Genomic DNA, 16,772 nt, shown 5'->3' on the forward strand with positions numbered 1-16,772 from the left:
ACTGCATGCGGTACCCATAGTTACGCCAACTATAGTTTTGCTTCAATTTGTAGTTTAACAATGCTGTATCAATTACTAGGTTATTTAGCGTCGGTGGGATTGGTGAAAGCGGGTTGACATTTGGCGAGATGATTATCGGACATTTGGTACAATCCATATCGTCCAATGGCAGTAACGGTCCATTGAAACAGAAAAATCCAGTGAAATTTGGTACAATCCATATAGTCCAATGTTGAAAAAGGTTCAGAATATTTAGTAAAATGGTTATATTCAGTACAATCTTTAATGCTGAAAAACATTAGCTTCAATGGTTATATTTGATACAATCCATATGATCTTATGTTGAAAAAGATCGAGGATATTAGCTTTAATGGTTATATTTGATACAATCCATATGATCTAATGTTGAAAAAGGTCCAGGATATTACCTTTAATTGTAATATTTGGTACAATATGGTCTAATGTTGAAAAATATCCAGGATATTAGCTTTAATGGTTATACTTGGTACAATCCATATGATCTAATGTTGAAAAAGATCCAAGATATTAGCTTTAATGATTATATTTGGTGCAATCCATATGGTCTAATGTTGAAAAAGATCCAGGATATTAGTTTTAATGGTCATATTTGGTATAATCCATATCTTCTAATGTTGGAAAAGATCCAGGATATTAGTTTTAATCCATATGATCTAATGTTGGAAAAGATCCAGGATATTAGCTTTAATGGTTATATTTGGTACAATCCATATGGTCTAATGTTGAAAAAGATCCAGGATATTAGCTTTAATTGTTATATTTTATACAATCCACATGGTTTAATGTTGAAAAAGATCCAGGATATTAGCTTTAATGGTTATATTTGTTACAATCCATATGGTCTAATGTTGAAAAAGATCCAGGATATTAGCTTTAATGGTTATATTTGGTATAATCTATGTGGTCTAATGTTGAAAAAGCTCCAGAATATTAGCTTTAATGATTATATTTGTTACAATCCATATGGTCTAATGTTGAAAAAGATCCAGGATATTAGCTTTAATGGTTATATTTGGTATAATCTATGTGGTCTAATGTTGAAAAAGCTCCAGAATATTAGCTTTAATGGTTATATTTGGTACAATTCATATGATGTAATGTTGAAAAAAATCCAGGATATTAGATTTAATTATCATATTTGGTACAATCCATATGGTCCAATCTTGAATAAGGTCAAGATATTGGATTTTATGATTATAGGCTATTTGGTACGATCCATGTGCTCCAATCTTGAAAATGATCTAGAACATTGGGTTTAATTGTTGTATTTGATACAGTCCATGTGGTCTAATGCAATGGCGTATACTGGTTAAAGGGTTTGGGATACCGCTGACCCTATTATTACACAAAATATATCTAACAATTACTTTAATTTTAATTACTATGGTAAAACTAATAATACAAAATTATTACATTATGTTATATTATAAACTTTTTCTTTTGTAATTTCCTTGGGCTACCGCCGGTAGCCCCGGTAGCCCGCAAAATACGCCCCTGGTCTAATGTTAAAAAAAAGGTCAAGAATGTTTGGTTTACTGGTTTTTTCTTACAAAAATATGTGATGAGACCGTATACTGATTCTTGCATTTTCCTCAATTGACTGTAAGTCGGCAACAAACACTGAGTTTCACAAACGAAATTTTAAGTCATTAATAACATAGAAAATTTTTTTTCATAGAAACAAAAGCCAATGTTACATCACCATGGGTATTGTTATATTGTCATTTATATAGCCCCTACATTAAAAATAAAATTTGGACTAAAACAGTACTTTGTGGCACGCCTATTTTACACTTTGAATATTACTAAATTGATAATGAATTTTAGTTACCTAGGTTCTACCATTTAAATACGATTTAATTAAATTAATAATATATATAATTAATTATATATACAAACTGTATATACTATAAATTTCAAATTAGACTGTGTTAATTGGATTTTTAACAGCAACCTGGAGCTTTAAAATGCAGTTATCTCAAACATCAAATGTTCCATTGTTTCCCTTTTGAACTGGCCTGTCGATATACCTATATTTGGTAGGCTGTATGGTATATGTTTCTAAGGATCAAATATACGGTAACAAATATGTTTCGACTATTTTATTGGACCATACGCATTGTACCAAGTATACTGTCCCGACCATATGCATTGTAACAAATGTCTCTGGACGTTTTTATCGTTGGACCATATGCGTTGTACCAATATACTGTACCAAATGCATCTGAACGTTTTTTCAGCATTGGGCCATATGCACTGTACCAAATATATTTTAATGTGCCGAGATGAGGACGATAATTAGCCATGAGGTAACCTTTTATATTTGAGAAAACCTCGGATAGATCTCAATTACATAATCAGATCACGCGGGATTCGAACCCAAGCCCGAATAGCCTCCAATCATGAGTTCCACAAGCTACCTCCGAAGTTGTTCCATTGGCCACTTAGAAACTTTCATACAGCCAAATATTAGTGGAATGTTTCGTGGATGAAATGCATTTTTCGCGTTCATGGTTGCTTTTAATCAAATTCCACGGCCAAAATCCTCACTATCAATTTCATTAATGCTCAAGAAATTTTGATATAAAATTAACAATAATAACAGCCCTTGAAATTTCATAAGGAGAAGAGCCTTCTGTAATGCCGCCTCCCCTCGCTATAATTATGAGGGCGCCGAATTTGCGTATAAAATTAGCCGTGCCGCGCGGATTCTCTCAGTAATACCTCGGCATCGAGAGCAGCAACATACCTGTACGACCACACTTTTGATTTGTAGTTGCAAGTTGTGCAATATTAAAGTAATAATAGATACTTACGATACGCTTTGAGAGAACCATAATACAAAATTTGTTGAGAATTGGGACTAATTTCAGAATGTCATTTCATACGAAGACAAACAAAAATAAAAACTTTCAAAGTTTCATTCCCGAAACTAGATAACGTATTCTATTTGTCGGTTTACCCTGATACATCATATTTTTTATGTTATCAAAGAATTTTCTTTGAGATCATCGTCAGCTTGAACATGTAATCTTTGAACGATTCCGTCATTTCCTTCGCAAAAGATATACCGTACTTACTCTCTGTTTGACTGTTGGAATTGGAAATGTTAACCCATTGTTCTTATATTATTATGGAATGTTTTTCAACAAATACAGTAGTGAACTGTACTGAAAAAGTTCCGCATACTGCTTTTATTTCACTTTCGTTTCGCCATAATAAACAATCTAATCAGTACACCACATGACCCGTCGAAAGCTGTAAGATGCCACCATTAAAGGGATGCGCTACTGAAAAATGACAGTTTTTGAAGAAACGTCATATTTTTTTTTTTATTTTACTCTTCATATGCTAAATTCCAATGCTCCATTACCACAACCTGTATTTCAGCTATAATATGCACTATAAAAAACATAGAAAACTCTTGTTTTAGATCCCAAAAAACAGTTTCCAAAAATAAACGTGTTATTTTCAAATTTTATTTTTAAGAGAGTTATTTCTTGACTTAGATCATTGAAATTTTCCTGATTATTTCATAATCATGATCATAATATGCTGTTAAAATTTCAATACATTATCTCTTAAAATGTAGAAATTAGAAAATTCAATTGGCTTTGACATTTAAACATTTTAGCCCCTAATCCTTAAGCATTTCCGCAGCTTCCTTTCTAACTGAAATTGTTTACTTTGATCTACTCTATCAGCCCTCAAAGTTTGTAAAATTCGTTTTCCTCACCGGGTATAAGTTTTAGTGTAAAGAAAGTAAAAGACTGGAAGGTATCCCCTGACGATGTTCAGCGTATGGACACATGGAACTGGAGCACATTAGCTTTGACCTACGCAGAATGTGATCAACTCTTTTTTCATCCCATAAACAACTGACACTGAAGTTGACATGGACTGAATGTAACCGGGAGCAGTCCTGGAAGTTACGACGACAAGTAAATTCCCGTCATGACCCGGACATCAACCCGGAAACTTTCAAATCCGCACTCAGTTGCTATAGCAACTACTCTACAATGGCTCCTAAGCATCGGTATATTCAAGTAATGACAGAGAAATTCGCGGATGGAAGGCTTTTTCCGAATTTTTTATTTCTCTCTCAGTTCTATAATAGAATATTTTGATAACTTCATTTGTGTTAAAAAAAAATAACCTCTTTAAGTGTTTGGAACTACTAATTTCTTCTATTCCTAGATTATGTAGTGAGACTAGAAGGTTTGACTAAGCCTACAATATTATATCAAATTCCCTGAGCAATTTGAGAGAGAAAACGATGTTAAAAGGACGAAGGTACGCCTTTCCTGAGCACAAATTCAGTAAAATTGAAATGTTTATAATTCAGCAACTATAAAAGTTACTTCAACAAACGTTTGCATGCTTAACATACGCTACATTCACTGCACTTCATAAAACAGTATCCAGATCTATAAAAGTCCAATAATTACTTGTAAAATATTATAAAATTTAAATATATTTATTTGCAGGTGTAAAGGGTTATCAAGATAAATACTACAATCCTCTGAATATCTACATGATGCTTTTAATGAAATGATCTGAAGACCTATTTCTACAACATGTACTCTAAAATTTATAACTTAATCCTATTCCTTCAGAAAATATATCTTCTTTGTTGTTACCTATTAATAAATGTTTCTACATTTTTGCACTCCACATTATTTTGTAAGAAGTTAATTAGGCCTACTTGTAACAAAGGAAAGATTCTATACTACTTCTATATTGCAGATGTATGTATGTATTTATTTACACTGCAAGTGGGCAAGCACCCGGTGGCAGTGGTATACACAATATAAACAATACACAATAAAATGATAAGCAATACACAATAAAATTTAGAATACACAATACAATTATACAATACACAATACAATTTTATACACAATACAATAAGAATACACAATACAATTTAACACAATAATAATAAAACATAAATAAAATACCTAAAATACCTAATTTTACAATACAAACTACATAATTATGTATAAGCCCTACATAAGTTTCAATAGTCTTTCACTTTACTCTCATCTCACTCACTGTAGTGGCACTATGACGCATTTCACTGACACTTTACGACACATTTCACTGACACTCTGTAACACATTTCACTGACACTATAGAACACATTTCATTGACGCTATAAATTATCACTGATCGGAACTATTCACTGCACTGTAAAACCATAACTTCACTGACTCACCTCGCTTCACTGATACAACAATTCAAATAAGTCAAATAATTACACCCTTATGCATACTTATAAACAGAACTACATTTAAACTAAACATTTCTAGTCTAAGACCCTCTTACACGCTATTTTTAAATAATTTACAATTCAAAGCAAGGAAGTAACTCGTCAGGCTACATAAATACATGTCACCTTAAAAAATTAAATGATAAATGTCACCTTAATTTTAGTTTACACTTTATACACAACTTTTTAAGTTATTCTTGAATCTCCTTAAGGAAGGACAGCCCTCAAAGACCGCTGCAGGTAGGTCATTCTAATCAGTTATAGTTCTATTTAAAAATGAGAATTTACCTACATCCGTTTTCCGTTTCCTACATTTGATTTTAAAATCATGATCGTTCCTACCATAGTACGTTGGCTTTTCTAATGAATACAACAAGCTAGCATGCAAAACTTCATGTAAATATCTTCAGTACCTTTTTAGTTATGATGAAAACCGTATATAAAAGTGAAAGTTACAGAAAACGAGTGACAAACATATGAGCCGTTCACAGCAGAAGTGGTGTAAGTCAAAAATGGGTAATGAGGGTTAAAGTAAACATTCTGTAAAATACAGTGCAAAGTAGCAATTAATATTCAATTTATTTAATCTATTGGTAGTCAGTGGATACCACGAAATACATATTACTTGCTACCTTGCGGTGTATTGTACAGAATTTTTACTTTAAACGTCATTACCCAATTTTGACTTACATTGCTTCTGCTCTGGACGACTCATATGACCATGTGATTCGTAACAAGTGACACACATCGAAGTTTAAATGCATATCTTTTGAAATTAAGAATTTATTTACATGATATCCAGGTCACTGTCTGGTGTAGTTTTACGTCAAATTTCATAATAAGACCGCATTTCTATAAAAAATTTGAAAATGGACAAACAAAAACATTGACGGTAACCGGACAGTGATATTTTCAAATGTTGCAAGACTTCGCAATACCAGCGTTACAGAATCATGAAATCGAAAACGTTGTTTTCATGCAAGACGGCGCTCCATCTCACACAATAATGTAAAAACACTATTGCGCAACACATTTGGTGATCGTGTAATTAGTAGGCATTTTCCGAACAGTTGGCCTTCTAGGTCACCAGACATAAATTCAGCTATTTATTTATTTATTTATTTATTTATTTATTTATTTATTTATTTATTTATTTATTTTATTTACCTAGACTTAGAGTAAAGGTCTTCAAGCTTTCCGTCCACCCAACCAGAACTAAGTACGTCTACTACAAACAATATAAAATAGACTTTTATTTGCTAATGCCGGGTATCTACGTGCCTTTTCGTCATTCCCCATATAAAGCCAGATATATAGACCAATTTAGCGACAGAGTCGTTGCCCAAGGTACTCCATAGGGAGGTGGTCTTTGTTACACCCAAGATGAGACAAGAGGAGATGAAATGATGATAGAGATTTTTTGCGATGCCATAGGGAACCGGATCTCCCGGAGAAAACCTCTGTGTTATCTGGACCAATGGCTTGCCTAACACAAGTTATAAAACGGGGCGTACGCTGGGGATCGAACCCGGTTCTATATGTATGGAAACATACACATATGTATCACAGTAATAATTAGAAAAATATGTGTAAAATTTGAGAACTGCAGCTTTAGCCACTTGTGAAAAAAACTGTATATTTTTAAGTTACTTTGTCAAGTAGAATTGTGGATTTAAACATTTATCTCGCATGTAAATGGACGCGTGAGCTATTAAAAAACGATTTTAGAGATTAATCACTTTCAGCAATACAAAAACATGCATACTACTTGTTTTCATCTTCAAAAAAATACTGAATTTTTAAGGCCAAATTTCGAAAATGTGATTTGGTCATCTACGCTGCCTGATCCCTCAAAATGCACAAGAGGTAAATTGATCTTAATTAATATGTGACATGTAGGTATGCATTGTGGGCATGTTGAGGTCTGATGTGGACAAAAAAAACTCATATCATTCTAGACGGTATTTACAGAATATCGAAGAATAAATAGCAAAATAATAAAAAAATAATCATAATTTTACAGCTTTGATTTTTTTTTTACTCTGCATGGGAGATAGGCTACTTAAGGTTTTGGTCTAATAGACTTAAGGATATATCACATACAAATCAAACACAAATTTTAACAGGCTGAACTGTTCTACTGAAAACGATTTCTCGATGACGCACTCAAATTAACGTGTGTACTAGAGATGAACAACGATCGAGAAAGCGAGACCAACAGCGCCCGCAAAGACGAAAACCCGCACGACAATGTTCTATACGACGCATCGTTGATGTAAAGACTGCTTTTGAGTGTTTCGAGACGTCGAGATTGATCACTCCCGAAGTCCAGAACGTCAAGTAGCCTTGAATCGCTACAGTTGTTTATATCTGACTGAACTTTTATCTACTTTGGCAACTGTTATATATGTATAAACAATCAAGTAGCCTATTTGAAACATTATCTCTACCTTTCAGTATATAATATTCCGTTCCTTAGTCTTTATTTAATTACTACGCCCTTATTAAAAGGCTAGGATTTTTTTTTCATACATTTGAGATCAAGTGTGCAATCTCAAGTAAAAAGATATTAAGGTTATCTTTTATGTTTCTTACAAATGCAAATTTATTTGAGAAATGTTTTTTTTCTATTTATATAACCATAGATAATATCATATAATAGAACCAGAACATTTTGATAACTAATATACTGTTTTGTTTTGTCTTTTTGTCTCATTTAAACATTTATAATGTTATAAAAGGTAAAAAAAAGGTAAAGGTATCCCCGTAACATGCCATGAAGGCATTTGGGGGGCATGGAGGTAGAGCCCCATGCTTTCCATGATCTCGGCACTAGAATGAGGTGGTGTGGTCGGCACCACGCTCTGACCGCCTTTTACCCCCGGGAAAGACCCGCTACTCAATTTTATAGGAGGCTGAGTGAACCTCGAGGCCGTTCTGAAAGTTTGGCAACGAGAAAAATCCTGTCACCACCTGGGAACGAACCCCGGGCCTTGCAGTCCGTAGCCAGCTGCTCTACCAACTGAGCTACCCGGCCATTTTATAATGTTATATATTATTTTAATGTACCGAAGTACATATGATATTTCCATGCAATATTCTGCGTCGTCATACGATGAAAGAGTAATGGAACGGAGAAAAATTCTCTCCGGCGCCGGGATTTGAACCCGGGTTTTCAGCTCTACGTGCTGATGCTTTATCCACTAAGCCACACCGGATACCCGCCCCGGCGTCGGACAGAATCGTCTCAGATTAAGTTCCAACTATTGGGTACCCTCTAGTGGCCGCCCTCTGCACTACGTCATAGATATCTATGAACGTAGGACTGAAGTCCACACGTGTGCTGAGGTGCATTCGTTATGAGTGACGGAATAAGCGCCGTCTTTCGCATACCATATATATTGTTTTAATGTACCGAAGTACATATGATATTTCCATGCAGTTGTTCTGCGTCATCATACGATGAAAGAGTAATGGAACGGAGAAAAATTCTCTCCGGCGCCGGGATTTGAACCCGGGTTTTCAGCTCTATGTGCTGATGCTTTATCCACTAAGCCACACCGGATACCCACCCCGGCGTCGGACAGAATCGTCTCCGTCGGATCCCGGCCAACTAGTCACTCATAACGAGTGCAACTCAGCACATGTGTGGACTTCAGTCCTACGTTCATAGACGTCTATGACGTAGTGCAGAGGGCGGCCACTAGAGGGAACCCAAGAGTTGGAACTTAATCTGCGACGATTCTGTCCGACGCCGGGGTGGGTATCCGGTGTGGCTTAGTGGATAAAGCATCAGCACGTAGAGCTGAAAACCCGGGTTCAAAATCCCGGTGCCGGAGAGAATTTTTCTCCGTTCCATTACTCTTTCATCGTATTTCTAATGTTATTTATTTCAATGATGTATGTTATTCAAAGTTACGAAATCTTTTCACGCCGACCAAATGCTATTTCGAGAATGATGAGCGAGACTCAAAGCGCACGAGAATGACGAGACGAGACTCGAAAGACAAATGCAACGAACACAGCGAGCGAGAGCGGCAGTTAGTTTTGTTCATCTCTAAAGTGTAGACTACTCTTTGACCTTTAGGGTAGACATCATTTGCGCATGGACTGTCATTGTAAATCCAGTGTTTTGTTCTCATTTAATTAGTTTCTACTTTGTTTTCCCTGTCTTTTCTATACGTGCGTGATATCAACGTATACAAATTTATTCATCTCATTTCACCGTTTTTCTAATAAATTGCTACCCATTAGGAGATTTGTTTCTCAGCGGGAGTCTTGTTTTTGTTACTCAACCTGTCAGTGTGTGTGTGTGGAATTACTTATTGCTTATTGTATTATGCGAAGAGCGCTCGGAAATTAATTAACTTTTTTAATTTACAGTACATTAAACAATACCAAAATATATTTGTTCATATATCAAATATGAAAAAAACAGCTTTATATCTTGCCAATGTTCTCTGAATTTCGCTTATACAGGGTGATTCACGAGGAGTTACCGGCACTTATGGAGTATATTCCCGAAGACATTTTGAACAAAATATTTCATATAAACATAGGTCTTATCCTCAATATTTTCGGAGTTACACTAATTTTAAATTGTTAAAAGATACCTTTCTTCTTTAGTTTTAAGGGTAAATTAATATTACAATTGAAGCGTTGGGCCGAATAACGCTCTATGTTACAATTTTTTCAAAATCGAGTTTTTAATGGAATAATATTCTGCAAAGTCTTACACAGCTGTCACAAAAATTGTTTTTCAATAACTGTATTAGACGCGCTTCTACACGAGTTACAACCATCAATTTCTCGGTTGGAATAACGGTCTATGTCACTAATCACTTCTAGTGTATCCAGTTGTTTACATCGTATCGGGAGTTATTCCACGGGAGTTTGTTCTCTTTACGAATACTGGATAACTTACTTGAACTCTGTGTATCAGGTTTCGGTTGATCTATTACGTAAAATGGACGACTACAAGATAGTGACGATCTCTATGGTAGATATTGACCGACTAAATAATAAAAAAAAAAAGATCCAGACAAATTAATATTAATAAGTGGAAAGATGTGTCACAAAAGTCGCTGAGAGATGGTGGTCTTGAGTATACAACAAGGAAGACGAAGTCGCAAGTTAGTACGATCCCCCAAGTAATGTAAATTCTTGTCTGTTATTTTTTAAGTATTTTATTGGTTGTATTTTAATTTACACTTCACCTAGTGTTAGTTGGTCTATGTTGTGTTTTGTCACTATAGTTTGTGGAAATTCTTGTAACGAGATGTGCTCTCAGCTGGCTCTTGATATCAGAAAGGAGCTGTTAAAATGTATTACTCTCTTACAGTCAGCATTTAAAAACTGTGATTGTTATTATTGTCTTCGTTATTAATAAAATTTATACTTAACAGATAAGCCATCTGTTGGGATGGATACTGAGTATTCAGGACAGGGGTTCAAATTCCATTCCCTAACAATTTCTCAACTGTATCTTTCGAAGAGGTGGAAAAATTCAAATATCTTGGAGCAACAGTAACAAATATAAATGACACCCGGGAGGAAATTAAACCCAGAATAAATATGGGAAATGCTGTTATTATTCGGTTGAGAAGCTTTTGTCATCTAGCCTTCTGTCAAAAAATCTGAAAGTTAGAATTTATAAAACAGTTATATTACCGATTGTTCTGTATGGTTGTGAAACTTGGACTCTCACTTTCAGAGAGGAACAGAGATTAAGGGTGTTTGAGAATAAGGCTCTTAGGAAAATATTTGGGGCTAAGAGGGATGAAGTTACAGGAGAATGGAGAAAGTTACACAACGCAGAGCTGCACGCATTGTATTCTTCACCTTACATAATTAGGAACATAAAATCCAGACGTTTGAGATGGGCTGGACATATAGCACATATGAGCGAATTCAGAAATGCATATAGAGTGTTAGTTGGGATACCGGAGGGAAAAAGACCTTTGGGGAGGCCGAGATGTAGGTGGGAAGATAATATTAAAATGGATTTGAGGGAGGTGGGATATGATGGTAGAGACTGGATTAATCTTGCTCAGGATAGGGACCAACGGCGGGCTTATGTGAGGGCGGAAATGAACCTCCAGGTTCCTTAAAAGCCAGTAAGTAAGTAAGTAGTAAGTAAATATTTAATTGTCTTTATTCATTTGTTATTGTTACAACTTTCATTAATTTAATGGTGTCGCTACATCTCAATACTGCGGTTATTTTCTAATAACAGTGTTATTATTTTATCAATATTGTATGTTTATTCATAATATGATAGTGGGTGTAACTTTAATGAATTACATGGTGTTAATTCATATTAATATACAGTATTTAAAAATAAATGTCATAATCATTTTGTTCATAATTTAACCTTTCTATTGATTTTGTATATTTCATAATATTCTTAGTGTATAAAACTGTTTATTGTCTGTATTCCTCAGTATCATTCCGATGTAGTTAAAAATGCCACAAACTTCTATGATGTGTAATATGACTTTCAGTAACATACAATCGTGTACAAAACATATTGATGGAATAACGGTCTATATTTCCCGTCCGATAGTGAATTTGTGAGCGGAATTACGATGTAACATTTTTGTTCCTCCTGTACAGTTAGCAGATTGTAACATAGACCGTTATTCGGTCCAACGTTTCAATTAGAGAACGAGCTATTCAAAAGTATAATTTACTTTAATTGGCTAGTTGTTAATTCTATAGTTGCTTCGTACTGATTTTTTTTCAATTTTTAGCTACAAAATTACATTTTTCTTATGTAATTATCAGAACAATAGTTACAAAGCACGTCATTCTTGTAAACTCTTTAAGACTGTACATCAGGATGCAAAATTAAACTTTAAAGAATCAAGTTGCTAGAAGTCGTATAATTTGTAACAAATTGTTGTGATAAGTGCGTATGAATAATATAATTTTTAATTGAAAATTGAAAAAAAAAAATCTGTACAAAGTAGCTAAGAAATTAACATCACATTTTTAGCTTCAGAATACTAACCGATTAAAGAAAGTATACTCCTGAATAATTCAGTATCTATTTGTGACATTCTTTTACTCTTAAAACTAAACAAAAATAGTATTTTTTAACAAGTTCAAATTAGTGTAACTATGAAAATATTGAGAATAGGACACATGTTTATATGACAATTTTTGCTCAGAATGTCTTCATAAATAAGCTCAGTAAGTGCTGACAACTCCTTATGAATCACCCTGTATTCTACTCACAATTGACTGAAAAATAGTTTGTCAGGATTACTGTCGTTAAAAAGTGTACATACCTCTTGTGGTGCACGTTTTGTCACCAAAACCTAACGTCACCACAGTCTTGTGTCATTCTTTTGTTAAGAACATTTTGTTTTATTTGATTTCATCAATAACACTGCCTTTATAACACAAGGACGAACAAAATGCCTCGAGATTGAAATTGTTGCCATAGCAACCATAACCATAGTACTTCTGTAGAAAACAAATGAAGTATTAAATGAAAATATATTATTTCAAAAGATAATTAAAAAATATAGTATGTAATTTAAAAATGTTTTCGATGGCGCCATAATTCACACAAAAATAGTCGCAAAATATTAATTTTGTTTCCATAAAAAAACATTCTTTTCTAAATACAAGGTTAGATGTCTCAGAGCTTTTTGTCCAAAATCCCCTCATTCGATTTTAATATCGATTATACGTTACTTTAAAAACATATTAAAATAACTCTATAAATACACGATTTGAAGTGCACACATAAAGCTTAAAAATATTAAAATGTTTTAGTCATATACATTTATACTGCCTTTTCTTACATCTACTACGGTCTAGCAGTATTCACTACATATTAATTAAACCGAAATTATTAAGCATATAATGTATTTGCAGAGACAGCTGCCGTGTTAGATGCAAATACGAGTCGATATCCCGCGCGACCCTCTTAGTACGTAAAATTGCTACCAGAGCGCGGCGTGGTGCAGTGCGGACATGTTGTCCCGCTCGGAAGGAGGTGGGAAATGTTGTCACGCCTCCAAGTTGGGTAGTTTCACCTCTCCCTACTAGATGTCAGGTAATTCTGGATATGAAGCATCCATATAAAATGAATCAAGATTTGTATAACGCAAGAAATTATGTTTTATCACGCGATTGCTGTGCCAAATCCGTCCATTTGTAAATGAGATGGATATGACAAGCAGAAACAACGGCGTTACCTACACTCACACTGATCAATCCTTTTCTATTCAGCGTAAGTAGCGGAATGGCTTATTGCCCTATTGCAAGCGTATGTCTAAAGAAGAATATGAATTCAAAATATTAGGGAAAGCTTTTATGAGAATAGCAGTTAATATTTTTAATGACCTTCAAAAATATATATTAGGCATAGACCAAAAACTTGTCTGAGTGACGAAACATTAATTTAATAGGTCTATCGTTTTGTTAAAACATTCAATAATCTATAATTCCCGTGTTTAGTCCGGATCAACGAGAATATTGTACGAAATAGAAATATAAAAATTGAAAATTTATCCTCTGAAAAGGTGGAAAAATTCAAATACCTGGGAGCAACAGTAACCAACATAAATGACACTCGGGAGGAAATTAAACGCAGAATAAATATGGGAAATGCCTGTTATTATTCGGTTGAGAAGCTTTTATCATCCAGTCTGCTGTCAAAAAAATCTGTAAGTTAGAATTTATAAAACAGTTATATTACCGATTGTTCTGTATGGTTGTGAAACTTGGACTCTCACTTTGAGAGAGGAACATAGGTTAAAGGTGTTTGAGAATAAGATGCTTAGGAAAATATTTGGGGTTAAGAGGGATGAAGTTACAGGAGAATGGAGAAAGTTACACAACACAGAACTGCACGCATTGTATTCTTCACCTGACATAATTAGAAATATTAAATCCAGACGTTTGAGATGGGCAGGGCATGTAGCACGTATGGGCGAATCTAGAAATGCATATAGAGTGTTAGTTGGGGGGGGCCGGAGGAAAAAAGACCTTTGAGGAGGCCAAGACGTAGATGGGAAGATAATATTAAAATGGATTTGAGGGAGGTGGGATATGATGATAGAGACTGGATTAATCTTGCTCAGGATAGAGACCAATGGCGGGCTTATGTGAGGGCGACAATGAACCTCCGGGTTCCTTAAAAGTAAGTAAGTAAGTAAGTAGGCCTAAGTCCGGATCAACTTACTTCACGTAAAGGTGAAACCTAACCATACTCCCCTATTACTGCATAGGCTATCCTAGTGGATTATAGTGATTTTCTAGATGTCAGATTGAATTTTCCTTTACAGACTTTTTTTTCGAATTTCGAGTACTAACAAATTCTAGACCTACAACTGGCGGCAGTTATTTTCTAACTTTTATGTTGACGGCAATAATTTTGGTTTCCAGTAGTAGGAATCTGATGAAATGGAAGTACCTCACTATGCTTGTGAAATTTGAATGTAATTAATAATTAATTAGTAATACCGGTATTAATATTAATACATACATAGTGTTCTAGCCATGGGCAGGTCTTTCACTGCAAACCCGGCATTCTCCAGACTTTCAAATAGCCTACCTTGGAGTAATAGTTACAATTAATATAAATGACACTCGGTAAAAATTCTTGACATTTTATCAAAATCGAATCAACAGAGTTAATGTTCATTGTTTTTTTTTTTTTAATGAAGTTACCCTCTATTGGAACATGGATGACTGAAATTGACTGAACGGTGAAGTTTATTCTTTTAGTTTTTATGTGTTATTTCTATATGCTTATAATAATTCAGGAATTACGTATCAAAATATGCAGCATATTAAACATCATTTTAATTCTTTGAAATTGAACGACATTGACTTATTATGTGAATTTATATCTCTAAGTTATTATTTAGGGGTTGAAAGGGTCCCATTGATATGGTGTTCTTATTTTTACGCTTCAAGATATGGCAACCCTACTTATAGATATACTTCTTTCCAATTGGTTATTTGAAGACATAACACAATTAGAGTAAACTCTGAGAAAAATTCCAACAGGTATTACAAATGTAGTTCAAATGGGAATCGAAACCACGTTTGGGATAGCAGTTCAGCTCGTTAACATCTAGATTCTAGACTACCGATGGCCATCATTGAAAGTTATGTTTTCCTCCACCTTGTTGGCTTGTATTCAAACAATAGCCTATAGGCTTATTCGGAAAATGTAGGCTAGGCCTACGGACCCATCTTTCAGTAAAGTTATTTTTAGTTTGTTTCATATTCTTCAAAGTTTAATTTAAACTATCTACATACAACAATTTCAAAATTTTGCGGTAGGTTATGTCTACATTTTTTAACGTATGGGATATTCCATATGAAATCGATCAGTGAAAAACCTCGCATTTTTTTAATACTCTAATTTTTTTCCCTATTTATACAAGGTGCTGAGGAGAGTGCATTTTCAAAAATATACTATCGAAAGTCAAACGGTTTTCGTATTATTGAGCGACAAATTTAGCGTATTTTATAAAAACAAGCCTCTTTCAGCGCTCAGAACTCTGGAACCATTTACTGCAGATCATTGAACGGGAGCTTATTTTGAAGCTGACATTTAGTAGGTTATGATAAGAAGCAATACTTATTTTTATTGTATACAGAGAGACAGATAATCTGATTTCACTTTTAGGCTTTTTGCCCATTTGTAAAAATGTAAAAAATATTGAGAAAAACCTTGCATTATTAAGAGGGATCCGGCATTGTTTGCTTAGTGGATCGGTAATAAGTTTCGAGGGTATTAAATTAATTATTTTCACACGCCTAGACTTGAACGGCGCAGTACCTCACACACTGGCCGAGAGCTGAAGATAAGCCAGCATTGGGCGTCATTTTACTCCTGTGTTTATGAAAACTTCTGATAAAGCTAGCCCAGCCATGACTGCTAGACGACACATCACGTGTTTCTCTCCTAGCCTTGCTTGTCTCGACTACCTACAGTCAGCTGGTTAGTTCACGCGCGTACTATTTATTTTCTTTATTAGATATTTTCAGTACTTTCTTATCAACGGTGCACCAGTAAAAAATAAGTGTTTATTTGTACTTTGTAAAAAATAAGTGTTAATTTGTATTTTCAATGCGGAATCTAACCATATATTTTAAAAATATTTTTTCGTGGGCAAAGGCGTCTTAATGAAGACAAATCTAAATTTCTCAATTTCCATAAAAAGTAAGAAAAACTGTTTGTATGTATGTATGTATGTATGTATGTATGTATGTATGTATGTATGTATGTATGTATGTATGTATGTATGTATGTATGTATGTATGTATGTATGTATGTATGTATGTATGTATGTATGTATGTATGTATGTATGTATGTATGTATTTATTTATTTACAGTGCAAATGGGCAAGCACCCGGTGGCAGTGGTTTACATATCAATATAAACTATAATTTCTCAGCATCAAAATAAACCATGATTTTGATCATTGG

General features: G+C 34.2%; 1 non-coding gene across 1 annotated transcript; it reads right to left on the bottom strand.

Moving 5' to 3' along the window:
• Positions 1-8,804: 8,804 nt before the first annotated feature.
• On the bottom strand, positions 8,805-8,876 carry TRNAY-AUA (transfer RNA tyrosine (anticodon AUA)). The gene has a single exon. It is a non-coding gene; the product is annotated as a tRNA-Tyr (tRNA).
• Positions 8,877-16,772: the final 7,896 nt, after the last annotated feature.

The sequence above is a fragment of the Periplaneta americana genome, chromosome 8 (genome assembly GCF_040183065.1).
Source record: "Periplaneta americana isolate PAMFEO1 chromosome 8, P.americana_PAMFEO1_priV1, whole genome shotgun sequence".
NCBI classification, from domain to species: domain Eukaryota; kingdom Metazoa; phylum Arthropoda; class Insecta; order Blattodea; family Blattidae; genus Periplaneta; species Periplaneta americana.